The sequence below is a fragment of the Tamandua tetradactyla genome, chromosome 11 (assembly GCF_023851605.1).
Source record: "Tamandua tetradactyla isolate mTamTet1 chromosome 11, mTamTet1.pri, whole genome shotgun sequence".
Classification (NCBI taxonomy): Eukaryota; Metazoa; Chordata; class Mammalia; order Pilosa; family Myrmecophagidae; genus Tamandua; species Tamandua tetradactyla.
Window position 1 is genome coordinate 79,693,214 of NC_135337.1, and position 26,925 is coordinate 79,720,138.

Here is a 26,925-nt window from a genome sequence, read left to right on the forward strand (position 1 = left end):
CCCTGAGACTCTGTTCCTTTTTTCCCTCCAGTCTGTTTTATCTTTGTTGTTCAATTTGGGTAATTTCTAGTATTCTAACCTCAAGTTCACCGATGATTTCCTCTGTCTTCTCTATTCTGCTGTTGGGTACATCCACTGAGTTTATTTTGGTTACTGTGTTTTTTATTTCTAATTTTCCAAGTTCTTCTTTGAATCTTCTGTAATTTTGCTGAGACTATATTTCTTTGCTGAGACTTTTCTATTTTGTTGGTAAGCATGTTCACAAATCTTAATTGAAGCATTTTTATGATGGATGTTTTAAATCCCTGTCATACGTGTCATTTCAGTATTGCCATATTGCCATCTGTTCTAGTTTACTAGCTGCCAGAATGCAATATACCAGAAACGGAATGGCTTTTAAAAGGGGGAATTTAATAAGTTGCTAGTTTACAGTTCCAAGGCTGAGAAAATGTCCCAATTAAAGCATGTCTATAGAAATGTCTAATCTAAGGCATCCAGGGAGAAATACCTTGGTTCAAGAAGGCCAATGACATTCAGCGTTTCTCTTAGCTAGAATGACACATGGGGAACATGGCGGCATCTGTTGGCTTTCTTTCCAGGCCTCTTGTTTCATGATCTCTGGGAGGCATTTTCCTTCTTCATCTCCAAAAGTCACTGGCTGACAGACTCTGCTTCATGGTTCTGTGGTGTTCTCTATTCTCAGAATCTTGTGGTTTTCTCTCTTGTTCTCCAGCTTTTTCCAAAGTGCTTCTTCTTTTAAAGGCTTCCAGTAAAACCAATCAAGGCCCACCTGGAATGGGCGGAGACATATTTCCACCTAATCAAGTTTAATACCCACACTTGATTGAGTCATGTCTCCATGGAGATAAGCCAATTAAAATTTCCAACATACAGTACTGAATAGAGATCAGAAGAAACCATAAGGTTGATAGGATTAAAACATGTCCTTTCTAGGGTACATAAACCTTTTCAAACCAGCATGCCATCATCTCTTGTTTGTCTTTTCTTATTCAAGCTGAGATCTTCCAGGTTCTTAGTGTGACAAGTGGTTTTCAGTTGAAACCTAAATCTTTTAAGGTACCATGTTATAAGATTCTCTGTCTTACTTAAATTTGTAACAGGTCCTTTCTGTCATGATTGCTGGAAGAAGGTAGCAGTGCATCATGATTGCCAGGTGGGAGTAGAAGTACAGATTCTGCCTTTGGCTTCCACTGACACATGGGCTGTGGGACTTTTTTTTTTTTTAATTTTTGCACACCTTTTTTTTCTTGTGAAATATTTTATACAGAAAAGTGAATATACATACATTTAGTAATCATCACTCAGGTGAAGAAATAGATCATTTTCAGTAACCCAGAAGCCCCTTCCTCCATATGTCTATCCTGATAATAACTCTTCTCATTTTTGCAACTCCCTACCTGACATCAGTGAACTGATATCATTACCTTGCGTTCTCTTTTGTAGTTGTACCTCTGTGTGTGCACCCCTATGTGATAAAGTTCCATTTTGCTTGTGTTTAAACTTTTTGTATGGAATTACACTCCATATTTCGTGCTCTGCTTTTATTAACACAAGCTTCTTATTGCTGTTGGGTGGAGGGTGACAGTTCAGGTTCTCCTCTTGGTCTTCACTGACCCTGTTATAGTCTGGCAAGTGTCTAAGTCTTTATTCTCCACTTGGCCTTTGCTGACAGGTATGAGGTCATGGTTTTTTCCCGTGATTTTTGGCCACTGTACAGTTACTATTGTCTATAAGTTTTCTGCCTTTGTAAAGTTTTCTGCCTTAGTAGGCTGCTGCTTTGCTTTGAGTGAGAAAGCAGGCTTTTTTTTTTAATTCAACATAACAACATACAAACATTCTTACCGTATGATCATTCTATTCTTGATATATAGTCAATAACTCATATCATCACAGTTGTATATTCATCATGATCATTTCTTAGAACATTTGCATCAATTCAGAAAAAGAAATAAAAAGAAAACAGAAAAAAAAATTCGTACATACCATACCCCTTACCCCTCCCTTTCACTGATCACTAGCATTTCAATCTACTAAATTTATCTTAACATTTGTTCCCCCATTATTTATTTTTATGCTGTATGTTTTACTCATCTGTTGATAAGGTAGATAAAAGAATCACCAGACACAAGGTTTTCACAATCACACAGTCACATTATGAAAGCTATATCATTATACAGTCATCTTAAGAAACATGGCTACTGGAACACAGCTCAACATTTTCAGGTAGTTCCTTCCAGCCTCTCCATTACATCTTGACTGGTAAGATGATATCTATTTCATGCATAAGAATAACCTCCAGGATAACCTCTCGACTCTGGAATCTCTCAGCCATTGACACTTTATTTTGTCTCATTTTGCTCTTCCTCCTTTCAGTTGAGATTTTCTCAATCCCTTGATACTGGGTCCCAGCACATTCTAGGATCTCTATCCCACATTGCCAGGAAAGTCCACATCCCTGGGAGTCATGTCCCACGTAGAGAGGGGAAGGGAGAGAGCAGGCTCTTCTTCACTCCGTTTTCTTGTCAGTGTTCACTGGCATTTCTGGGTTAACAGTTTCTTCAGTGTCCAGTCTGGGATATGTGAAGCCAAAAGAAAATTCATGGAACGCAAAAGTGCCTAGGTGTACTTGCCTTCTCTCAACTTCCATTGTCTTATTACTTTTTACCTATTGTATTATATATATATTTAATGTTCAGAGTTTTCAGTTGTACTTAGTATGTTTCTTTAGTGGAAAAGTATGTCTCCATCATCTTTGAAGAAATGGAAATCCAGGCATATAAATTTTAGAAATAGTTTTTGTTAAGTACCAAAAAAATCTGGGTTGGGATTTTGATGAAATTTACTTAAGAGATTCATGTGTAGATAACTCATGTCATGGTGACATTGAGTTCTTTCTCAGGACGCTTGCTATCTTTTAATTCTTTTCAGTCATCTTTGATGTCATTTATATAGTTTTACAATTGATGATTTTCAATATCCTTAATTAAAATTAATTTTCTAGCTGCTGTTGCTAGTTTTTAAAAATGGTGTGAAATTTCTTTTAGTATTGATTTTGTATCCTAAAAACCTAATTAAACATCTCTTCATTCTATAATTATCCTAATAAACATAATTAAGCTGTGAAGAAAAACCAAGTTGTTGTTGCCTTTACAATACTGAATACATTTATTTTTTCTGATGGCTTATAGTTGTTAATATAATGATGAACAGAAGTGGATAATGGAAAATACTGTTTTGCCAAACTTGTTTGGGAAGGTAAATTTTTACCCCATTTTATATGTTCTTTGATAAAACTTGATGTTCATAGGTATGCCTCATCAGATTGTGCAAGGTCACATCCATTCCTATATTGCAAAGCATTTTTGTCATGAGTAAATGTGAAATGTTATCATTTGTTTTGCATCTATCCAAAACACTTACTTTTCCTTCAGTGTGTTATCCTCGTGAATTACCTTCATTAATTTAGAATGCTTTATTGTAAAATATAGCATAAAAGCAGAAAAATGAATCCAACAAATATGTGGTTTACAAATATAAAATGAACATCCATGCAGTCACAAGTAGGGAAGGATATAGACACCTTCGCAGAAGATGCCATCCTACATGAGTTAATTCCTAATCACAAAATCACAAACCCCACTCTGCTCTGCCCCATCACCAGTGTACCAAATTATACAAAGATACTTTGTCTGCTTTTTCTCACTGGTTTTATCTGTGTATGCATCCCTAAATAAATATGTTTTAATTTGCACATTTTATATTGCATGAAAATGGAACTTTTCTTTAAACTGGGTTTCTTTTGTTCCAAATTACGTTCGAGTCGTCTATAGATTAGTAGTATATTCACTTTTTAAAAAGTCATGTTTTTATAGGTGTAGTAATCGTCTGGTGAAAAATCTGCACAATCACCAATCAAGTCACTGCAGAATCTTTAGTCCATCTCTTTGCCAGCGCCAACACTGGCTTTTGCAGTCCCCAACTGTCTTCATGCTGTTCTTCTGTTCCTATTTCTGTTTTCTTGAGATTGTCATCGTCTCATATAAGTCATATCTTGCAAGTCTTCATTTGGTCCTCTTTTATGTTTTCTAACCATAATCCAAGGAATCATAAGTCACGCTGAAGCCAGCTGTGTTGCCACCACCAAATAGGTTCTGAATCCCAACTCAAAGATGACGTCTAGTGTAGTCTTGTACATTTTGGCTAGTTTTTCCCAAATTTCTTTTTTTCTATTGCCTTCCCTGGACGAAAGACATCTATGACCATTTGTTTCTGCTGAAGTAGTCAATTGGTTGTGAACTTTCTGGCCTGGATAGTTAATGTATCATTCATGATGGTGGCTGATCCTCAGGTAGCCAGGGAGGAAAAGACGCCCTCTCTGTGCCAGCCAGTCATGTCTTTGACTAGCAAGATAGTCAGTAGCAACTTTGGTTATTGAGTATTTGGCGTGTGGCTAGTCTGGACAGACACCTGATGTAAATGTAAAAAGAAGGGAAAATAGCTCATTAGAATTTCATATTGATTGTATGTTTTAAGATTTTGGCTATATTGGGTTAAATATATATATATATATATTTTTTTTTTTTCATTTTCATTGAAAATTTATCTGTATAAAGGCACTGAAAAAAGTGGTAAGATACAGTTACACCAAGCAATTAAAAGTGGTTATTTGGGAGCATTAGAGTTTTAGGTAATTTAAATTTCATTTTTCCTTATTTTCTGTTCCCACATGACATGAGGAATGCCAGTATATATAGTACATATTTCTTAATATAGAGCCATAATAGTTGGAGAGAAAGAGAGACGGCAAGGCCAGGTAGGCAAGATGTCTGTTGAAACAGATGACCCTGGATGTTTGGGTAAGGAGGTAGTTGAGTCTGTGTTCTACCATGTTCCGGCTGTGACAGCTACATGGCACAAAGAGGCAGAGACCCTCTATTCCCAGGATTACTTGAAAGTACTTGAAGTCTTCTTCCTAGTGGGCCTGGCTGCTTTCTTAGTTTGGGCTAAGAAGTGGCAGACATCCAGCAGAATCAAAAGGCCCAGGTTGACAATGGCTGGGATGCAGGTGCTCAGTGACTCTTTCAGAGACAGCAAAGTGAAGACAGCCCCTGCTCCGACACCGGAGCTGAGATCTGCTCCGAGAGGTTGGCCGCCCCCGTGAGCGCGAAGAAACCGCCCAGCACGACGCGAAGCGCAGCCAGCAGGAACGCCATGGTCGCGCACGCCCTCAGGGCCACCCCCCGGCCTAGGGCTGGGCCCGCTGAAACTAAATATATTTTAAGAATTAATTTCACCTACTTCTATCTACTTTTTGACATGGCTACATGAAGATTTATAAATACATATGTGGCCTGCACTGTCCTAATGGACAGCACTGTTCTAGAGGGTCCTCATGTAGGAATATATAGTAAACATCACTTTTATTGTAAGTATATATTTGAGTGGTTTCTAATTTTTAGCTATCATGGGGTTCATAAAATGCTCTTGTATGTGTATTTTCTCTAACTGGATGGCTTTCCCAGATACACCATACTGAAATCTTAATCCTCTCCCTGGAAAATTTCACCTCTTGTGTGTATTTCCACTTCTCAGTTCTTCAGCTCCATCCTTCCATTATTTTTCTCAGCAAAAACCTGAGAATAACGCTGACTACTTTTTCTCACACTCCACCTTTAGCCCCTCAGGAAAATCTGTTGGCTCTAATTTCAGATTATATCCAGTATTGAGCCACTCTGATCTACTGATCTCCTAAATGATTAGTCACAAACAATTCCATCTGCCCCCTGCAGTCTGTTCTCATCATAACAGAGAGATCTTTTAAAGCTGTCAGATAACAGACCACATCAATGCCTCCTTTAGAAATCCCATGATAGCCTCTGCGTTACCCAGTGTCAAAGCCATAGTCCACACAATGGCCACCAAGTTCCCCTACTTCATGTGCCCACCTTGCAACATTATCGCTCTCCTCTCCTAGAATTCTGCCATCTCACTCTGCTCCAGTCGTACTGCTGTCTGGCTGTTCTTCAAATACCAAGACTGTTCCCTCCGCTTGGAATAATGTTTTATCTGCTTGGCTAACACCAGCATATCCCTCAAATCTGGCTCAAATCTTGTTTTTTAAGACAGCCCATTCTGAACACTCTAATTCATCCTTCACTTTGCAGTCCCAACATTCTCAATCCTTTTTATCTTGCTTGACTTTTTTACCATAATACTCATCACTTTTACACATTGCATAACATAAAAATTTTGTTTTGCTTGTCTTTGATTCACCCCTTCACACCTCAGTCCTTTCCAGAAGAGATCTTTCATCCTTATTTCTCACGGGTCCATTCCAACCCATTTTCCTAATAGCTAATGATGTTTTAACATGTGTTCATGTGCTTATTTGCCATCTGTATATCTTCTGTGAAATGTTTATTCATTTCTGCTGCCCATTTTTCATTCGTCTCTTTACCTCTTGAAGAGAAACAGTGAATTGCCCGTGTGTTACCCTCACATCTATCTACTGATGTCCTCACGATTCCCAGCATTACTGGCTTTCTTGCATACAGGAAACCAAATAACAGGGATCCTTCTAAACATAAGGGATTTCCCTTCAACTTATAAGGGGTCCTGGTTCTAAAGTCTTGGGAAAGTTAATTTAAGTAAATGTGACATTTGGGAAAAACTTTCCAGTAGTTATCGCTTCCCTTAAAGTCAAAATTCCCCTGATTGGAATGGGTTCTATCTCAGGATGTTCTGCTGATGGGAATAAATGGTAATCAGTAGCCTTATTAGTAGACTATGCTTGGTGGAATTCCATTAATTTACCTGTACTGGATAATATAGTTAATTAACACCCCACAATACTGGTTAAAACAAGGACTAGAAGGGCCATAACCTACTGTACAAGATTTATTGAACGAAGGGGTCATAACCACCACAGTTTTTTCTTAATTGTCCAATTTGGTATCCTTAAGGCAGATAAAAATGAAGGCTCACTTGATTATTGTTATCTAGATGTGTGATATCCCCAATCACAGCACCCATTCCCAGTATTACTGAGGTGATTAAACACTAAATATGCCTTTATGGGATATTTCAGTAGCTCTGCTGTGGCCTATAACCTTTGTGGTGAAGACCTAGAAAATATACCCAGTTCGACTTCCCCTTTGCTACTGGCATTAAATAGATGATAGTCTCTTAAAATACAAATCATTAGAGGCTGTCCTGCATGCCACAGCAGCCAGGGCTATAGCTTCACATAACATCCAAGTTCAGTGGTAGGATGCTTGCCTTCCATGATTTCTGGACCCTACGCACACACACGTGCACACACACACATCCAAGGGCCAACAACTTCTGTTAAATTCCTGCGCTTTACGTGGTCACAACAGAGGGATGACAAATTCCCAGGTGGTTTAAGTAAGCCAACAGCTGCTGACCCTCTTTGAGTTTTGGAGGCAACATTCTTCATTTGTCTTTAAGACCTAATTAATTACCTTGTAGACCTAATTAATTACCTTGTAAATCCTCCATCTTTACATGGAAGTCCCAACAACAGGAAGCTCTGAAGCTTGGTCAGTTGGCTGCCCAGCAAGCCTTGCTCTTGGTACCACCAGGGTCCAATGTTCTAGTGAGGGCCCTGGCCCCCAAGACTACACACCAAGTGACTGCCCACAGTTGTCTAGTCCACAACCCTGTAGTGACAGCTCCTTGTTCCATTCTGGGCACGTCCAGAAACAGAAGCCATCACAGGGTCCCAACTTGTCTCTGTGCATTTTGGTGCCTGCCATGCCAGGGGTTAAGAATTCATCACCTCAGCAAAACCAAATAATCCTCACTGTTAAAGTGGAACTGGTACCTTTATGATAGGGCTCAACCTGACACCACACAAAAGTGCTTCCAAATCACAGGAGGACATGGCTTCTCCTCAGCCCTTTGCCCACCAAGGGTTTGGATCTGACAATATCATCTGTGCCTGAGCCCATTTCAAAGGGGTTACATCCTGGGAACCAACTGTGTAAGGAGAAAAAGGAGTTGGTATGTTTTACCTCTGGAAGTGCCACCAGCATTCACAGTGGAGCTTGCTGAAGGGTACCGCATTCCACCTCACCACAGGTGCCCCCTTCATGCCAGATGGCACCCATTGCTCAGCCCAATTAGCCAAGTTATAGGCCACTGCCTTTGCTACACAGGATGTCCAGGACAGAAGGCTGTCAACTGTTTGTTTGTTTGTTTGTTTTGCAGATCCCTCTACAATAACCAACAGTCTTGTTGGTTGGTCTAAACCCGTGGGAAATGGACAATTTCCTTATCCAAGGTAAAGAACTGTGGGATGTTCATAGCAGTGGCTGGTGAGTGCTCTCCTTAAAATCTGAGGCTCTCTCATCTCTGCTTACACAAAGGCCAGCATATCCAAGGCCTGCTTTAATTATCAAACTGATAAGTTAGCTCCAGTTTCCCTTGCTCAGCCTTCCTCTGCCTTTTCCACTGACAGTCTGGACTCCTGATACTTTTGGCTGTTGGGGAATTCTTTCCCTGATAGACTCAGCCAGAGTTGAAGGGTTCCCCTTCACAAAGTCCACGGCAAATGCAGCTATTGCTAATTGTATACGTAGTGATCCAACTGTCATTGACAGCTCTTAATGTAAGGCAAAATTCTCTAAAAATATTCCTTATACTTTGGTCAATGTAGACTTCTCCTTTCAAGAGGTGTGATGTGTTATGCTCTAACTATGGTAGATACCTACACTGGCCTCTTCCTGGCCTTTCCAACTAGGTATGCCATAGTCGAAACAACAAACACTGGCCTTACTAAAACCATATAGTTTTGGTCCTCCCACTATTACTTATTCAGATCACGGTCCCTAGTTTACATCATATGCAGTAAAATAATCGGCTCTAAAGCAAGGTATTAAATGGAATTTCCATCTGAGAGCCATATTAGTCTTCTTAAACAACTGCTTTCTAAACTCCAGTCCAGCAGATGGATCCCTAAAGTGGTCTACTTTTACAAGCCTTCTTTGCCAGTTTGAATCTGTTGTATACCCCAGAAAAACAAAGTTCTTTAATCCTTATTCAATATTGCTGGGTGGACTCTTTTTTATTATTTCATGGAGATGTTTCTCTACCTATTCAAGGTAGGGTTGCTTACTATTTTAAGAAGGAACCATTTTGGAAAAAGCTTTACAACCAACAGAGCCCACACAGCCAGATATGTGGAAAGAAGGTACCCCGGGGAAGCCTTATGAAATGAGGAGAGAAAGCTAGCAGATGTAGTCACCATGTGCCCTCCCAGCTGAGAGAGCTGTCCAGAACCTAAAGACCCAGCAGATACCAGCCACATGACTTCCCAGCTGACAGGTGTACCAGATGGCATTTGCCTTTCTTGAGTGAAGGTACGGTCTCGTTAGTGCCTTAATTTGGACATTTGTACAGCTTTAGAAATGTAAACTTGCAACTTATTGAATTCCCTTTTCAAAAGTCATTCCATTTCTGCTAGATTGCATTCCAGCACTTAAAAACTAAAACACCTTCCAATTGCTCTTTTCTATAATGACTACTTGTATTATCAAGACCTGAGTTTTAAAAATGGGACCTACTGGACTGAAGTGACTTTCTAGACGTTGCAGTTTACTTGCCCCATGACCCAACCTCACTTTGTGAGATCTGTAAATCTGTAAGTTCTGTCCCCCAAGACTGTAATACTGTCCTGTATGATGTTAAGCCCTGATGGGACTAAGTCTAACGCCTCCAAGATGAAGGTTCCCACTAATACCACTCACTTCTCCTACTTGAAGGGCGACCTTACTGAGTACCCATGCTGTGTGCTCTCTTGGGTATAACAGGAAAATTCTGCTGGCTTCCTTAATGCTCAAACTACTCATTCCCTCTTTCTCTCTCCACTTCCTCATTATTCAGTACCCACGCCCCGACCTCAGTCTGTCTTGTCCTAACACTGTCCATCCGTCTCATACTCCAATAGACTATATGGCAAGTAAAACCCAAACCCAGCGCCCCAGCTCCTGGGATATTTACTAAGATACATACATCTAACAGAACTAGTTTCTCATGCACTGAGAGTCCATAACTGCTACATTTGCCATCAGCCTGCTTCCACACATCCCACATCAAACATTTACCCCGCTGATATTTCACCCAGAGATGGAACATATTTGGAACTTAAAACCTCTCCCAAACTGGCACCTCCCCTGTATCTGGGAGTTCTCTAAGTGACTGGTGATTGCTCTCATGTTTCCTCAATATGTGGCACACATGAGTAACTAATGGATGACTCCACATCCCCACTATATGCCCAACAAAAGCCACCATCTTCCTCCAGTTCTGATGTTTAGGATTTCCCCTTTATGTAAGGCTTCCAATCCAAAGATAATGCCACAGGACTAAATAGTAGCCACAGATAAAGGTATCTATGCTATCAACTTTGCAGCTTCTCCTATGCCCGCAACCAGAAGCCACCATGATGTGTTCCAGCAGCTCTTGGTCTTCCTTCCCATTTATGTAAATGTCAATCATTCTTCCACAGCCCCAGGTGAACATCATCGGTGTACTACAGTCAAACCTATATTGGGACTTGCTGGAATGTTCAAAAAGACCCTCGCTCTAACTCAACAATCAAAATCAATACTGCTAATCAACAATTAATTCTCCTGATAAACACCAAACAAACAGGGAGCCTGGCTATAAGCAGCTGTCCAAGGACTTCTCATGCTTGTACTACTTTCTTCCTTTTTACTGGCATAATAAAATGTCTTCTGTGCTGTTTAAGGCAACTTATGCCCTGTTTTCTCAAAGTCTCTATTATCCAGACATACAAATACTCTAAATAATTGAGCTGAAAACAGACGTCAAGACATCAAAAAGTCAACTGTAATAATTTTCTTTCAAACGCTGTCTCAATAATTTTGAGACCTTGCCCAGAGGACTATCAGTTTCCGTTCTTGAGCAGCTGATTATGTCCATATCCCAGGGCTAATCTTCTGGGCTGCGCACCTGACAAATAGAAACAACCTCTATGCCCTCAAGCTGATGAAATTATTCAGACTGGCCAATCCCCAGAGACCCTGTGATACCTGGCTAACCCTGCCTTGTTTGCCATACTTAAGCTGCCTCCTTCAGTTCCCACTTGCTGTTACCCTCTGCCTAGGTGCAGCCCTGTGTGGCCCTGCATGGCAGCCTTCTCCTCTAGAGCAGCAAGTAATAAAGATTTCAGCATATCAGCTCTCCAAGTGTCTTTGCGTTGTTTGTGAACTTATAGTCATACAAAACATACTATGAAACAGAAGAGTGTGAGCAGCGCACAGGGAAAGAAACTGCCTGTGAAAGGGCCCAGATACTATTTTTAAATGACCAAATGACAATTCTCAAGTTGAAATGCATAGTAACTGAAATGTAAAATGCATTAGAGGTGCTCCACCATGGCTTTGAACTGAAGGGAGAAAATGAAGATAGATTGATAGGGATTATACAATCCAAAGAAGAAAGAGAAGAACAAAGAATAATAAACAGAGCCACAGAGAAAGGTGGGACATTAAACATACTGAACACACACAGTACAGTGGGAGTACTAATGGGAGAGGAGAGGAAGAGAAAAATATTCGAAGAAATAATGGCTCAGAACTCCCCCAAAATTGATGAATAAAAATACCTAAAAAAAAATTATATTAAAAAAAAGTTAAAATTCATGAGACTTCATTACACAAACACAGTGAACTCTAAGTCAAACTATGGACTATAGCTTAGCACAATCATAAAAATTTGGTTTTACCAGTTGTAACAATGTCCTACACCAATGCAAGGTATTTATATTAGGGTGGTCTCTGAATATCCTGTATCTGATGCATGACTGTTCTGTACACCTACAACTTCTCTAATTAAAATAAAACTACTAGTCCAAGCAGCTCAATGAACTCTGTAGGATAATCACAAAAAAGTTCCACAGACATATAGTAAAATGCTTAAAGCCAAAGAAAAGAGAAAATCTTTTAAAACAAGAAAAACAACTTGCCACATATAAGGGGACCACAATAAAATTAATAGATGACTATTAATCTGAAACAATAGAAGCTAAAAAGCAGGACATGTTCAAGTCCTAAAATCATAGAACTGTCAACCAACTATCTTAATATATCCAGCAAACCTGTCTCTCTTCAGTATAAGCAAAATAAAGATATTCTCTGGTAAACAAGAACTGAGATGTGTTGCTAGTAGACCTTCCCTCCAAGAAACACTAAGTCCTTCAGGTTGAGAGAAAGTGACCCTAGACACTACCTCAAATCTACACACACTAAAAAGTCACAAAAGAAAAAAATGTATAATTTGGGTTCATAAAAATTTTAAAAGCTTCAAAGGACATCATCATGAAAGTAAAAATATGTGGAAAACATGTATCTGAGAGGGGACTAGAATCCAGATTATATATATAAAGAACACTTACAACTCAATAAAAAAAAGAGGCCAATTAAAAAGTGGACAAAGAAACATTTCCCCAAAGAGGATGTGCAAATGGTAATAAGCACATGAAAATATATCAATATTATCAGCCAACAGCAAAATAAAAATCAAAACCACAATGAAATGCCACTGTACAAGCACTAAAGTGAATGTAAACAGCAAGAGCTGAGTGCCGGCAAGAGTGTAGAGAAATGAAAAGCCACATACAGTGCTAGTGGGAATGTAAAGTAGTACAGTTACTCTGGAAAACAGTCTTGACAATTCCTCAAATGTTAAATATAGAATTAGCATGTGACTCCACGATTCTACTTCTAGGCACACACATGGTGCTCGTCAGGAGCCAACCCAAGGGCGTGAGGACACAGGCCAGTGACTGCAGTTATCATGGCCATGTTTTCTCACTGCTGTATCAATGTCTTCGCATCCCTCCAGCCCCAGCCAGATCCGTGCACCTGCACACCCTGCACAAGCTGACTTTTTGGTGGCCACCGAGTGTGGTTTTGAGTTCTGCCTTCCCTTCCAACTCCCAACTGTAGAACTCACACTCAGAGGTCTCCTGACAGTCCACTGCTTAATGCTGTCTGGCAGCCTTACCTAGTCAGTGGCAACTAGATGCCCAGAGATGAAGGGAGCAGAGTGAGCTATGCCTTTGTGCTGTGCCACAAGTCTGATCATCCCATGGGCAGCACCAGCACTAGGCCTCCAGATCATCTTTTTCCCCAGATGTTTGTCCCATCTCTTGGAATGGCAGAAGACTGTCCACAGCTAGCCCTGTGAGCTTCAGGGCACTGGACACTGCTGTGGAACATCCCTCCACTGGGCTTGGAGATGGGCTTCCTTGAAAAGGCAGCAGTATTAGGACCAGTAGCTCCTGTGCTTTTGCTATCTTGCATCTACTGCACTCCACCCCCCAGCCAGGTGAGCTAGCAAAGGACATACCCCTGGATATTGATGGTACAAAATCTGATGAAAAGTGAGAAGGGAAGAAATATTTTGTCCCTACCCCATCCAGAAATCCAGAGGAAAGAGCTAAGTGATGAATGATACAGTACTCTTGGGTCCTTCTTAGCACCCAGGACTATCAGCATGCAAAAGGCCTGCTGCTTAGATCATAGGGCCAGGCTGCCCTTCCTAAAACAGAAGTCACCAACAGCTTCCCTGGAGACTAATTTCAATCCCTTCGAGTTTCTTTTATAAGCAGGGCCTGAGGGAACCACCAACAATCTATCCAGTAAATATAAAGGGTAAAGATGGCTGGGGACAGACCAGAAATTGAAATGAGGAATTTTACTTATTTAGCAATTCAGTTTATTCTAAGGGACCTTTCCCAGGAAGACAGGGAGATGGGAGCAGACTGATTTCTACCACTCTTGACGATGGACAGGCACAAGAGGTGTAGCATTCAGTAGGTAAAACCATAAATTAAAAAATAAACAGAAACAAAACTATTATCTCCTGAGGAATCCACAAACTATACATGCTCAAAATTGGTAGACCCCTTAGTCAATCTGGCCTCTCCCACAAGAAAAAGGGGAGGAACTGAGATGAGAATGAAACAGAAGTGAGAAAGGACACCAAGTCTGTTATAAGTAAGTTTACTGTGTCACTTCCCTTAGTACACTGGGTATTCTGCTTGAGAAAAGGTTCGCCCTATGGTAGGAGTTAAAACTGCCAAAGCAGACAACCCACAGGAGACCCTGGGTGAGCTCAGACTCTCCTCTAAAACTGGTGTTGTTTTATGGGCATACCACCTTCCTGAAAAGCTTGATCCTAATGACCCAGAAGCTACCTGACTGGATTCAGAGCCCAGAGAATTATTTTCCTAAGAGGCCCTCTGAACTACAGGGTGGCACTGCTCTCTACTATCAGTAATGTCACACAATGAGAAGCCCTGGAGATGGTTTAATAAGCCGCCATGAAGGCTACAACCATCCAGACACCCAAGTCAAACACGGACCACTGGCCCATACCCCTGCCCAGTGACCCCCTGAGGCACCTCTTAGAAACTGAGACAACTTGGGAGTATCTAGTGAATTAACTACCAGATTAATCCAAACGGAAATTACAACAACTCAAGGCCTGATAAAACCTAGAGCAAACATATAGCCTGTTCCGTGAATCAAGAGAGGAGATGGTGAGAAAATGACCAGGACAGCAGTCCCGGGGTGTGAGTAAACAAGGAGGGTCTTAAGGCAGTTTTTGTGGTGGAGAGCGGTGGGGGAATCAGTATGGGATGGATGGGGAGGTACGTACAACAGGAGGGAGCTGACCATCGTCCACTCCAGCCTGCCCCAGCTGCCGGCAGGGGAGATCTCCCCAAGTGGGTCTTAGTGGACAGCACCTGTAGAGAGCTGGAGGTGGACCCCATAGCCCACCATAAAAGGGAGGTCTCGGGGTGGGGGAAGCAATGACCCAACCAGGTATGACAACAGGCAGCCCCACAGGAGCAGTGTCTGGCAGATGCACCAGCACTGCAGGTTGGCTGGTACCCCAGGCGCTGGTTGACTCCCCAATCCTTCCAGCAGAGAACGGTGATTCAGACGTCCCAGGAGGAAGCAGCCTCCCGGCTGAGCACGAGGGGCCAGGAGGGACAGGGTTCAGGGAATAGGCGCCTCGGGGTTACCACCTGCCTGGGGAGAAGGGGTAAGTGCAGGCAGGCAAATTCCCTATCTGCCTAGGGTTTTATTTTTTATTTAATATTCTTTTCTTTCCCCCCTTTTTAGCATTTGCGTTTTTTTTTTTTTTTTCTTTTGCGTAGGCAGGCACCGGGAATCGAACCTGGGTCTCTAGCATGGCAGATGAGAACTCTGCCTGCTGAGCCACTGTGGCCCGCCCTCCCCCTATTTAAAATATGTTCTTTCCATATATTTTTATTAGTATAATTTTTTCATGAGTTTTTAGTTTTATAGATATTTTATATTTTTATTAACTATTTTCTATTTCTTATTTCACATATTTTTTTTATTATTCCATTTAGCATTTTTTTCTCTTAAATTTTCTCTCTCTTTGAAAGGCACCCGTCTGACTTCACTCCCAGTGTATCCTGGGGTGAATCCTTTTGATTCTAGGGCCTACTGCTGTTGAAGTGTGCTTTGTTGTTGTTCTTGAGTTTGTGATTCATATTTTTGTTAAAGTCTCATTTTATTTTATTATCTTTTTTTTCCTTTGCTACGCCTACATGGGCCAGGAGTCAAGCCTGGGTCTCCCACGTGGTAACAAGTCCTTCTGCCCCCTAAGTCTTGTGCATCCAGTCTAGGTTCTAACAGACCCTCAAGTTGAACTGTATTCCCTACATGAGATCCAGACTTTGATTTGGTGGAGAATAACCAACAAACCAAGTGCAAAAGGAAACCTTCAGTGAAAACCAAGTAAATAAAAACTTGAGAAAAGTGAAGGAAATCAACTTGCAAAGTAAGATAATCAAATTCCCCAAACACAACAGAAAATCATGAAGCAAGTGAAGATCCAAGCAGAAATGGCCCAGCCAAACGACCAAATCAAAATTCCAGAGGGGACACAGAATATGGAACAACTACTCATGGATATTTACAAAGAAATAAAAGGTATCAGGTAGACGCTAGAAAAGCATAAAGAAAAATTTGGAAGGTAAACAGAAAAATGGCAGATCTCAGAGAAATAAAAGATACAGCATACCAAATTAGAACTATAGTTGAGACACACGATAGCAGACCTGAAGAAGAAGGAAGAATAAATGAGTAGAAGACAAGATCAACAAGGAAACAGAGAACCTAAACAATGGGATAAATGAATAAGGTCTAATAGACATACAGAGATCATTATACCCCAAAACACCAAGATATACATTCTTCTCTAGTGCACGTGGAACATTCTCCAGGATGGATCATATGCTGGGACACAAACTGAGTCTTTATAAATTTAATAAGTTTGAAATTATCCAAAGCACTTTCTCTGATCACAGCAGAATAAAGCTGGAAATTAATTATCACCAAAGAACCAGAGTTTTCAAAAATATGTGGACATTAAACTACACACTCTTAAATAATCAGTGGGTCAAGGAAGACATTGCTAGGGAAATCAGTAAATATCTGGAGACAAATGATAATGAGAATACAACATAGCAAAACTTATGGGGTGTGACAATGGCAATGCTGAGAGGGAAATTTATTGCCCTAAATGCCCATATTAAGAAACAAGAATGAGCAAAACTTGAGGATTTAATGGCTCACCTGGACAATTTAGAGAAAGACCAGCAAACCAACCCCAAGGCAAATAAAAGAAGATAAAAAATAAATTAAAGCAGAAATAAACAAGCTGGAGAACAATGAAACAATAGGAAGAATTAACAAAACTGAAAGTTAGTTCTCTGAGAAAATCAGTAAAACTGATGGACCCCTAGCTAGAGTAACAAAGGAATAGAGAAAGAGGACACAAATATACAAAATAAGAAATGAGAGGGGGGTCATTACCACAGATCATGAATAAATTTTAAAAATCGTAAGAGAATATTATGAACAACTATATGCCAACAAACCAGACAACTTAGATAAATGGACATATTGCTAGAAATAAACAAATTACCTATACTGATTTGAGAAGAAATTGAAAGTCTCCACAAACCAATTAAAAGTAAAGAGATTCATGATGGTGAAGGTATACAGAGAAGATAGGATTTAACAAATGAATATGAATACTGACTCATTAAACTGATATCTCTTTTGGTCTCCAGTATTTTAGAACAGCAAAGAAGAAAAAACCTAAATTGTGGAATTGTAACCCATGTCAAACTCTGAAATATGTTCTACAACTTTGTGGTGCTGTGTTTTCAAATTTATAGCTTTTTGCATATATGTTCTTTTTCACACAAAAAAGAAAGAAAAACAGTCGATTGTCATGATAAAAAAATATTTACGCCCTCTAGCCTCCTACATTCTGGAGCAGTTAGAAGGAAAAATCTGAGAGGATAGTATGTTAGCCCATGACAAACTCTGGGATCTGTCCTATAACCCTTGTCGAAGAGTGCTTTGAAAACTATTGCTTTTTTATTTCTTTGTTTTGTATATATGTTATACTATACAATAAAAAAAGTTAAAAAGAAAACAAAAACAAAACAGCTTCAATCAGTTAGTAAAAATCTTCCCACAGTCTGGCAGACCACTGGCGGCCCCCACCTCCTCCTGGGGCGCTGCTGAGTGCCCCGGCGGGCCAAGGAGGCTCAGGCGGGCGAGAGTGGGGTTCCCGCTCCGGCCTGAAGCTGAGGCTATCACGGATAGGCCGTGAGGAGGCACCGGATCGGCTCTCCTGCTGCCGGGACCCGCGGCCTGCCAATCTTAAGAGGAGACTGAAGGTTAAGGTTAGAAGACAAACCTTCTACCTGTACATACTTCACAGTGAACTTATTAAAAGGAAGAAAAGCCCTCTGTTATGCACCTAAAGCCGTACTAGAAACTCCAGAAGAAAGAACAACCTCTGGAAATCAGCAGGGAGGCTCTGAGAATTCCTGTGAGCCACCACAGGGGTATAAAAGATGAAAAATGCACAGCTAGCTACTTGAAACCAAGTGTCTTTCCTTCAGCCTCTCTTAGTAAAGCCTCATCTCGAAAGCCTTTTGGGATCCTCTCTCCAAATGTTCTGTACAGTATGAGTGGGATGAGTCCTGTAGAGAAAAGAATGCACCCCTATGACAATCCACCAGGGCGAAGAAGGGGAAGGGCCACTGGATATCTGGGCTGTTGTGAAACCAGGAAATATCAAGGAGAAAATTGCTTTCTTTGCAGCCCACCAGTGTAGCAACAGGATAGGATCTATGAAAATAAAAAGCTCTTGGGATATTGATAGGAGAACTACTAAAAGAATGAAAAAATCAGATCTTTAAAAAGCCAACATACAGTTAGAAAGGATGAGGGAAGTCAACAGCAGGTGCCCCCAGCCTGAGCCTTTTGCCTGTGGCACTGAGCACTGCTCTGTGCACTACGTGAGTGACAATGGGGATGCAGTCTACGCAGGGTCTGTCAGTCATACATATGGTGGCCTTCCTTGAGCAAAGAACAAGTACTCTGCTTACCAGCTGTGGAAAAAGCTACCCCAACTCATCTGCTGTTGTGAGGTTTTCCAGAGGTGTACCTCCAGCCTCTGAGCCCTTCTCTACCCCAGGAGCCTGTGAAGAACCCACAGAAAGGGGAAATCCTGAGGCTGGTGAACCAGAGTGAGCCAGTGCGGGTCCTTGACATGGTAGCCAGACTGGAGTCAAAGTGTCTGAAACAGCAGAACCAGCGTGAGCCTGGGAGCCTCTCGAGGAATAACAGTTTCCGCTGGAATGTGGGCTGGTGTTGCTTGCAAATGACAATCAGGCTGATGAAGGCAAAAAAAAAACAATGGTGCCTTATAGGCACCTGACACTCGGATGAATCCCGTGGGGTTTCTGTCTGTGGACTGCAGCCCCTCAAGAGCTGACCCTTATTCTCCTAAAGAGGACCAGCCCTGGGACAGTGCTTCTCAGAGCTGTCCCTCATTACCGGCAGATGTGAGTTTCCATATGGACAGTGCAGAATTAGAGCCAGGTCAGCAAACTGCCATGAAAAACCGCAACAGCTATGTTGTGGAAAAGACAGAGGAACTTGTTGGGTTACCTTTTCCTCTTCACACCGGTCCCCAAGCCACTGAACTGCCCACAAATGCTGATGATTTTAAAAGTAGAGGTCTTGTACCACTTACTAGCCAAAATCCTGATCAAAGAAGAAAAGAATCTTTGTGCATTAGCATCATTGTGTCCAAGGTTGAGAAAGATCTCGTTTGGTCTAGAAAAAAAAAAATTTTTGTCACCTGATCAGTGCCAGTTGGACTGTCCCCAGTTGAATGAAAGCACAACAAAAGAGTCTTCAGGACGGCCAGCTTGAAGAGGATGACTGTGCATCCAAGGAAAAAAATGTTTCAGCTGAGCCATTTGTCCTGCCCCCATATTCTGTGGAAGGTACAGCACCAGTTCATGAAACATCCAGTTGGAAGAAGCAGGTGTCTCATGACATTTTGGAGACCAGGTTTAAAATCCAGCAGCTTTTGAACCTCAGCAGTACATGGCTTTTTTGCCCCACCACATTAAGATGAAAATCTTCAGGTTACTTCCCACCAAGAGTTTAGTGGCTCTTAAATGTACCTGCTGCTATTTTAAGTTTATCATTGCATATTACAACATCAGAGCAGCAGATTCTCACTGGGATCGAGATCCACACTAGAGAGAGGATCCTTACAAGCAGTGGAAGAAAAAATATGTAGGGAACATGTCCCTGAGCAGGTGGCACCCCACCCTATTGCCAGGCATTGCCCTATGGGCCAGGATACTGTATGTGCTGCCACTGATCTCAGAAAGGCTTCCCTGGCTGTAAGCTGGGGCTTCACGACAATCACTGGGTCCCTGCCTGCCACAGCTTTAATCGGACAATCCATAAGAAAGCAAAAGGGACTGCAACTGAAGAGGAATATTATAGTCCATGTGAGAGGCAACCAAAAAAACCTGATTTTAAAAAACTGCAAACATACTACCCAGATATATCATTCAAGTGAGTCTTTCTTCCCAGAGTCTTCACAGTCATGCTCAAAAAATCTTACTCCACTAGGAAAGCCATCGCTCGGTATTTTTAAATTGCAATTACAAGAAAATTGGTCTTATTACTGCTCTATAGTGGCACCTCCCATTTGATCCAGGGTGGAATTCCAGTTTGATTCACTTGGCTATGAATAACTATGCCTGTTTTCTTAAAAAATCACATCTATTCTCAAAGGATGAAGATTTGTGTCCCATTGAGGATGATCAGAAGAGAACACTGCAGACTCTGCAGGCACTCTCCAGAAAGGTGCCAGAAATATTTCCATCACTGGCACCATATTTGAAAAGGCAAATAGTGTTCAGAGATGAATAGCAGCCCTCTTAAATGAAAAGTCTGCTTGAAAAGGAAAAGTCAGGCATCTTACCTTAGAACTTACGTGTTTGCTCCTGTGAGAATGATGTTTGTGGTCAAAAATGGACTTCATGCCCCGTGGTGTTTACAGCGTATATAATTGTTGTGTGTTCATAGGACTGTGGAAAACACACCTTAAACACGAGTGCCTATACCTTTAGATGAGTGCTTTTGGCCCCTCTTAAATAATATTATCAAAAAACCCAGTTGTATATAATGGACAACTGACTGAACAACATAATCACCACAATGCAGCTGGAACAGTGTTGCGGCTATAACTGTGTTTTTTATTGTCCTGTCTCAAATTTGTACATCCTGAATAAAATAAGAATATTTACCAAATGAACTATGAATGTTTCCTGTATATTACATAAATGTTTCTGAGAAGAAACAATAAATAGTTAAGAGGCTAACCTGTTCAAAGGATATCAAATAATGATTTAACTGGACAACCTTAAGATTAGCACAAAGAAAAATCCTTTGTTATATTTTAGTGATTTGCAAAGAATTACAATGTTATATATAGTCAGATTATAACATCCTTGTCTACTTTAACTTTCTGTCTGGTTACAAAAAAATTTTTTAACTTCAATAAAAACATGCATCTTAAATGGGGAAAAAAAAATCTTCCCACAAAGGAAAGCCCAGCACCAGATGGCTTCACAGGAGAATTTTATCAAACATTTCAAAAAGAACTAATGCTAATCCTGCTTAAAGTCTTCCAAAAACTGAAGAAAAAGGAATGCTACCTAACTCATTTTATAAATATCTCTCTAAGACCAAAATCGGATACAGATGCTATAAGAAAAGAAAACTACAGACTAATCATCCTAATGAGCATAGATGTGAAAATTCTTAACAAATACTAGCAAATCGAATCCAATACCACATTAAAAGAATAATCTATCATGACCAAGTGGGGTTTATACCAGGAATGCATGGGTGGTTCCGCATAAGAAAATTGATGAGCATAATACAGCACGTTAACAAACTGAAAGAGAAAAATACATGATCATAGCATGTTGAAAAAGCATTCAACAAAATCCGGCATCCTTTCCTGATAAAAACACTTTAAAAGATAGGAATTAAAGGAAACTTTCTCAATCTCATAAAGGGCACATATGAAAAAACCATAGCCAGTATCATACTTAACAGTGAAAAACTGAAAGCATTTCCCTAAGATCGGGAAGGAGACAAGAATGCCCAATGTCACCACTATTATTCAACATTGTACTAGAACTACTAGCTGTGGCGATTAGACATGAGGAAGAAATAAAAGGCATCCAAACAGAAAAGGAAAAAGTAAAAGTTTCATTATTTGCAGATGACATGATCCTATACTTAGAAAACCCTGAGAAATCTATAGCAAAGCTACCTGCACTAATAAATCCAGCAAAGTGGTGGGACACAAGATTATTGTACAAAAATCACTAATCTTTCTATACACAAGCAATGACCTATCTGAGGTGACAACTAAGGAAAAAATTCCATTCAAAATAGCAACCAGAAGAATCAGGTATCTGTGAATAAACCTAACCAGGGATGTGAAGGACTTAAACACAGAAAATTACCAAAAAAAAAAAAAACTGCTAAAAGAAATTTTAAAATGGCCTAAATAGATGGAAAGATATTCCATGCTCATGGATAGGAAGGCTGAATTGTCAAGATGTCAATTCCACCCAATCTGATCTACAGATTCAATGCAATACTAATCAAAATCCCAACAACCTACTTTGATGTCTTGGAAAAGCTGCTTATCAAATTAATATGGAAGGGAAAGAGGTCCTGAGTAGCTAAAGATATCCTAAAAAAGAAGAGGGAAGTGGGAGGACTAACACTTCCTGACTTTAAAGCTTACTATAAAGCTACAGTGGCTAAAACAGCATGATACTGGCACAAACACAGGACCGGTCAATGGAATAAAATCGAGAGTGCAGAGATTGACCACCAAACTTATGGACATTTGATCTTTGATAAGGCCCCTAAATCCAATGAACTGGGGCAGAATAGTCTTCTCAGTAAATAGGCATGGGAGAACTGCCAAAAGAATGAAAGAGGGACCCTTCCTTACACTCTATGCAAAAATTAATTAAAAATATATTAAAGACCTAAATGTAAGAGCCAGTAGCATAAAACTTCTAGAAGACAATTTAGGGAAACATTTTCAAGATCTAGTAATAGCTTTTAGTTTTTGGTGTGGAGTGCTGACCTTTGTGTCCCTACTGGTTGCCGCTGGAAGATTTTTTCCTCCTGTTGGTAAGTCCCTAATTAAACTAATCAGTCATCTTCAAACAAACAAACAAACAAAAACCACAAAGGTCTCGTAAGAAGAGGTAGCTTCTTAAACTTTTTACTAAAACACAAGCTGCAAAAGAAAAAAATAGACAAATGGGAACTCCTTAAGATCAAGAGCTTCTGTGCCTCAAAGGACTTTGTCAAAAAGGTGAAGAGGCAGCCAACTCAATGAGAGAAAATATTTGGGAACCACAAATCAGATAAAAGCTTGATCTCCTATGTACATAAAGAAATTATACAGCTCAACAACAAAAGAACAAGCAACCCAAATTATAAACTGGGCAGAGTATATGAAAAGGCACTTTTCTGAAGAGCAAATACAAATGGCTAAAAAGCCCATGAAGAGAGACACCGTGGCCATGGCTGCCGCAGCCTGTGGGAGCTGGGAGAGGGGAAGCAAGAGCCCCCGAGCCATGGCAGGGGCAGCCAGGGAGGCGGGAGGGCACTGCTATGCGGGGCCGGTGGCAGTGGGGGCAGCCCGCACCAGCCATGCCAAATAAAAGCAAGAAAGAGAAAGATTCACCAAAAGCAGGAAAAGTGGAAACAGTTCAAGAGAAGGACAAGACACAGTAGAATTAGAGATTCCCAGCAGAAACAGTATTGGGGTCCCCACTCTGCAATGTCTAATAAAAGTCCCAGTCCCTCAGCCTATCGTGAAGACAGACAAACAGCAGAATTTGTCCACGTTTAGCACCAACAATAATAGAGAACTTAAAAAACTACCATCCTTAAAAGATGTTTCTCCAGCTAAACAAGAGAAGATTTTTATTCAGAAATTACATCAGTATTGTGTCCTCTTTGACTTTGTTTCTGATCCACTCACTGACCTAAAGTGGAAGGAAGTAAAACAAGCTGCTCTAAGTGAAATGGTAGAATATATCACACACAACTGGAATGTGATCACAGAGCCTACTTACCCAGAATTCGTCCATATGTTTGCAGTTAATGTGTTTCGAACATTACCACCTTCCTCCAATCCTACTGGAGCAGAGTTGGACCCAGAGGAAGTTGAGCCGATGTTAGAAGCAGCCTGGCCTCACCTACAGCTTGCTTATGAATTTTTCTTAAGATTTTTAGAGTCTCCAGATTTCCAACCTAACACAGCAAAGAAATATATTGATCAGAAATTTGTACTGCAGCGTTTAGAACTCTGACAGTGAAGATCCTGGAGAGAGAGATTTTCTTAAAACTATCCTTCACAGAATCTATGGAAAATTCTTAGGCTTAAGAGCTTACACCAGAAAACAGGGATAAATATTTAATAGGTTTATTTTTGAAACAGAACATCACAATGGCATAGCAAAATAACTGGAAATACTGGGAAGTATAAGTAATGGATTTGCCTTACCGCTAAAAGAGGAGCACAAGATTTTTTATTGAAGATGTTATTACCGCTGCACAAAGTAAAATCCCTGAGTGCCATCCACAGCTGGCATACTGCGTGGTGCAGTTTTTAGAAAAGGACTGCACCTTTACTGAGCCAGTGGTAATGGCATTTCTCAAATACTGGCCAAAGACTCACAGTCCAAAAGAAGTAATGTTCTTAAATGAATTACAAGAAATTTTAGATGTTATTGAACCATTGGAATTTGTGAAGATCATGGAGCCTCTTTTCAGGCAATTGGCCAAATGTGTTTCCAGTCCACATTTCCAGGTGGCTGAGCAAGCCCTATACTATTAGAACAATGAGTATATTATGAGCTTAATCAGTGACAACGCAGCTAAGATTCTGCCCATCATGTTTCCATCCTTGTACCGCAACTCGAAGACCCACTGGAACAAGACCACACAGGGCTTGATATACAATGCACTGGAACTCTTCACAGAGATGAACCAAAAACTGTTTGATGACCGCACCCAACAGTTCAAAGCAGAGAAACTGAAAGAGAAGCTAAAGATGAAAGAATGAGAAGAAGCATGGGTTAAAATAGAAAATCTCGCCAAACAAATCCCCAGGTACTGAAAAGAAAGTAACATGAAAATGTTTAGGATTATAAAAATGTTTTTATAAGATAGGAATGTGGTTTCATCATGGGAGGGGAGGGAAATCAATTCCCTTAACATTGTATATGAAATGATCTGCAGTAAAAAAAAATTCAACTTTGTAAAAAGAAAAAAAAAAGCCCATGAAGAGCTGCTCATCTTCATCAGCTATTACGGAGATAGAAATTAAGAAAACAATGAGATATAAATTAAGAAAACCTGACACCTATAAGAATAGCTGCTATTAAACAGCAAACTATAAATGTTGGAGCGGATGTAGAGAAACTGGAACACTTATTCACTGTTGGTGGGGATGTATAATGGTTCAGCCACTGTGGAAGTCAGTTTGGCGATTCCTCAGAAAACTAAATATGAGTTGCCCTAAGACCTGGCAATACCAATACTTGCTATATACCTGGAAGAGTTGAGACAGTGACATGAACAGACATCTGCACACCAATGTTCATAGCAGCATTATTCACAATTGCCAAGAGATGGAAACAATCCAGGTGCCAATCAACAGATGAGTAGACAAACAAAATGTAGTATATACATATGATGGAATATTATGCAGCAGTTAGACAAAATGACATTCTAGAACATATAACAATATGGATTAACCTTAAGGACACAATGCTGAATGAAGTAAGTCAGACACAAAAGGACAGATGCTATATGATTTCATTATTATGACTCTGATAAAGCCTCCAGTGTTTTCGAGCAGCCAGAAGGCAAAATCTGAGATGAGGAAATGGTAGCCCATGACAAACTCTGAGACCTGTTCTGTAGCTGCTTGTTAAAGTGTGCTCTGAAAATTATTGCTGTTTTCTTTCTTTGCTTTGTATATATGTTATATTTTACAAAATAAAGTGTAAAAAAGAACTATAGGCAGCTACAGTAATATTAGATAAAATAAATTCCTGAAATAAAAAATTTGAAAATGTTTAGTAACATAGGTCACTATTATAGAAAAGCTGATATTTGCAATAACTTTCTACTTGATATCTTGAGAACATACACAGTTCTGATAGTTAAACAAATGATATTTAAAACATGTTTAATATTTAGAATCTAAGAAACTCTGCTGTTTTGAATTTGTCGATTTTTTCCTTGTTACCTTAATTTTAAATTGGTTTATGAAATTTACTGTGAAAACACAGGTTTTACAATTATTATTTGGATACTTTATTTAAACATGCCTATGGTTAAGCTAACTAACATATCAATTTTTGGTGGTTCGAAGTGTAGTGTTTGTTTTCTTAAATAAAAATCTGTTTTTTTTTAAAGTTTAAAAAAAAGACTTTTCAAAATAAAATTCTGCAGCCATAAAAGAAAAGAAAAGAAAAACCTTACAGAGGACCATCCTCTGGGGGAACCATCTTCTCCTGCTGATGGCCTCCAATATCTGGCCTCTCCACTCCTACCTGGTGGTCCACTGAGTTCCCTTATCCTGATCCATCAATGACAACCCCATCCCACCCCCATCCCCTAGGGATTCAGCACCTCCCAGGCATTTGCCCCATCACCTGAGGACAATCACATACACCCTTGGAGGCGCACTGGAGTGCATATAATAAACAACATTTTGGGGCCTGTGCTGGTTTGAAACAGTTCTGTACCCCAGAAAAGCCATGTTCTTTAACCCTGAATATTGTTGGGTGAGATTGTGCTGGTTTGAAACTGTTCTGTACCCCAGAAAAGTCATGTTCTTTAACCCTGAATATTGTTGGGTGAGATTGTGCTGGTTTGAATGTGTGGTGGACCCCAGAAAAGTCATTTCCTTTAATCCTCATTCATATTGGTGGCTGGGAGATTTTTGATTCTTCCCATGGGGATGTGACTCACCCAATCAATTGTGATTAAAAAATTAATCAACTAATCTTTCTTTTTTTTTTTTTGCATGGGCAGGCACCGGGAACCAAGCCCGGGTTTCCAGCATGGCAGGCGAGAACTCTGTCACTAAGCCACCATTGCCCACCCAATATTAACTTTTGATTAGATGGTTTCCATGGAGTTGTGGCTCCACCCATTCCAGGTGGGTCTTGATTAGTTTACTGGAAACATCTAAAATAGGAAGCATTTTAGAGAGTCCCTTTTTAGAATGACGAGAGCCAGGAGGAGAGTCCACTAGCCAGAGATCTGTGGAGATGAAGAAGGAGAACACCCCTGGGGTAGCTTCATGAAGCAAGAGGCCTGGAGAGGAAGTGATTAGACGTCACCATGTTCACCATGT

General features: G+C 40.3%; 1 long non-coding RNA gene and 3 pseudogenes across 1 annotated transcript in view; 3 read left to right on the forward strand and 1 right to left on the reverse strand.

Annotated features, from left to right (window-relative positions):
- LOC143650446 (uncharacterized) overlaps positions 1-15,221 on the forward strand; it is a 31,627-nt gene extending 16,406 nt beyond the window's left edge. Inside the window, exons 2-3 of the long non-coding RNA XR_013159562.1 lie at positions 8,254-8,326; positions 10,553-15,221. This is a non-coding gene — a long non-coding RNA (uncharacterized LOC143650446). The remainder of the gene's footprint in view (positions 1-8,253; positions 8,327-10,552) is intronic.
- LOC143650445 (transmembrane protein 35B pseudogene) lies at positions 4,954-5,339 on the reverse strand (annotated as a pseudogene).
- Positions 15,222-17,682: 2,461 nt separating the features above from the next.
- Positions 17,683-23,133, forward strand: LOC143650437 (F-box only protein 34 pseudogene; annotated as a pseudogene).
- A 65-nt stretch (positions 23,134-23,198) lies between these two features.
- On the forward strand, positions 23,199-25,609 carry LOC143650442 (serine/threonine-protein phosphatase 2A 56 kDa regulatory subunit gamma isoform pseudogene; annotated as a pseudogene).
- Positions 25,610-26,925: the final 1,316 nt, after the last annotated feature.